Genomic DNA, 2,500 nt, shown 5'->3' on the forward strand with positions numbered 1-2,500 from the left:
CACTTGGAGTACCACAGGTTTCCCTAGATCATAGTATTTGAGAATCGGTGCAGCAGCGATCAATTGCTTTGCGTCGTTGAAAGCTCTTTCTTGAATCTCCGTCCAGGAGAATGGGAGGTCTTTCTGGGTTAGGGCAGTGAGGGGTCTAATGATGGTACTGAGATTTGAGCAGTATGGCGATAGGTAGTTGGCCATTCCGAGGAATCGTAGGAGGGCGGCCTTGTTTCTTGGCGTGGGCATCGCAGTTATAGCAGTGACTTTGTCAGGGTCGGCTTTCATCCCAGTGGCTGTGATGATGTTACCCATAAACTTCACCTCTGTTAACTTGAACTGCAGTTTAGTGGGGTTTAGTTTAATGTTCTTTTGGAGGCAACGTTCCATTAGGGCTACAAACCGGCGATCATGATCTTTCTCAGCTTCAGTGAAATCTGTTCCTTCTCCAAAGACCAAAATGTCGTCAGCTATACAAATTGTGCCCTCTAGACCCTCTAGAGCAGAAATAAGTCGCATCTGAAATTCTTCAGGGGCACTTGAGATCCCGAAAGGAAGGCGTCGCCAGCGGTAGCGGCCATAAGAGGTGTGCATTGTGGTCATGTGCGAGGACTCTTCATCCAGGAGTATGTGGAGGAAGCCATCGCGTACATCAACAAGAGAAAAGCATTTGGCATGAGCTAGTCTATGAAGCTGCTCGTTGAGGGTTGGCATTTGGTAAACGGGACGGAGGATAGCCTTGTTAATGGTCTGACTGGGGTCGATACAAATTCGGACCTTTCTGGGGGTTTCTCTGATGACTTCATTTGAACACCATGGAGTCGGTTCCACAACCTTAGTTATGATGCCAGCTTTCTCGTATTTGTCTAGAGCACTCTTTTCCGCAGCCCGTTTTGCCACCGGGATTCGGTGGATGGGCATTTGAACTGGCGTTACGTCTTGTTTGGTTTCAAAGTGCACTGGGGGCCCAAGGCAGCCGAGGCCTTCAAAGTTCTCAGCATATTCCATTAAAATGTGTTCTTTCTGAAGTGTACCTGCGGTAGGTAGTCGCCGTTTAGCAGGGATGATGATTGGTTGAGATGGAGAAGGGAGTGGGTTACAGGTGCTTGGACTGTTGTTGTGGAGTTGTTTGATGTGGTTGCACTCTACTTGCTTTTGGGTGTCCTGTGCTGTGTTGCAGTTGGAAATTGTTACTGAGGGAGATAGGGAGAAGACAGTGTCAGATTCTATTCTGACACGTCCCAATCTTTCACTGTCACCCCCTGATAAGAGGGCGGGCTTGTTGGCCATGATGTCGTCTGGCAGGATTTGGAAGGTTAGGGTGTCATAGTGGTTGTTCCTGTGGCACACTAGCTCGACTTGACCCAAAGGTCTCAATGGGCGAGTGTTCCCATATGGGTGTAAGAGATAAGGTGATTTTGACATTTGCACGTCTCGATCCAGAGAGGTGAGGGTACTATAAGATAGAGTGTTGCATGAGGCTGCAGTGTCAATCTGGAGTGTAATTGGCCGGAAGTGTGAGCCGGTAGCGGACAGGGGTAGTTTTACAAAGTATTTCCTCTTCTTCTGTGGAGTTTCTAGAGAGTAACATTGCTCGTGATAATAATCGGCGTACACCGTGGGGTCGGTATGTTCGTCTTCATTAAATTGCAGGTGATGCACATCTTCCCGTCGTCGTCCGCTTCCCCTGTTACTGGGTGTTTGGCTGGGGGTCCGGTTGCTGCGGGTGGGAGGGGGGTATGAACCTCTCCGTCGTTGTGGGGGTGGGCCGTTTGCCGGGCACACATTGGCGAAATGGTCATTAATGCCACACTTTGAACATGTTTTGCCCCTTGCTGGGCATTGTCTCCATGGGTGAGGTCCCCGTTTGTCTCCGCACCAATGACATGTTCCTGGCTCTCTACGAAGCTTCATTTCCTTATGTTTTACCCAGTGGACTCGTTCGTCGATGGTTGATTTTGAAGAATCTGCTATCAGCTTGTTTGTGGTGTAGGCAGACTCTAAGGCCTTGGCTTCGGTAACCACATCAGCCATGCTTTTAGGTGTGTTGTCGGGCTTGAGATGTGTTTTGAGCAACTCGGCTCGAATGGCGTCGTTGTTGAGACCAAATATAAATTTGTCGCGATACATTTCGTCACTAAGTGTTCCATAAGAGCACAGACTTCCGGCTTGCCTAATCCTAACTTCCCATGCTTGTACCGATTCGGTCAGTGTTTGGCTAAGGCCCCAAAACTTAAATCTGTCGGCCAAAATGAACTGCCAGTCGAACCTGTATAGTGTAGGCGAAGTTTTTCCATCCAAATCCAAGGTTTGGCTCTGTCATCGATCGCCATCTGAGGTTCTATTGTGTATCGTATGACCTGAAGGGCTTCCTCTGGCATGGCCGACCGAAGCGCGGCGATTTCGAGCTGTGCTTTCTTATAATAATCAGCTGGTGCTGTCACCGGGTCTTTATCCAGGTTACGGTAGTTCGCTTGAACGCAGTAGTCATTGAACCTGACTTCGAAGT

Source organism: Montipora foliosa, unplaced genomic scaffold, assembly GCF_036669935.1.
Source record: "Montipora foliosa isolate CH-2021 unplaced genomic scaffold, ASM3666993v2 scaffold_413, whole genome shotgun sequence".
NCBI classification, from domain to species: domain Eukaryota; kingdom Metazoa; phylum Cnidaria; class Anthozoa; order Scleractinia; family Acroporidae; genus Montipora; species Montipora foliosa.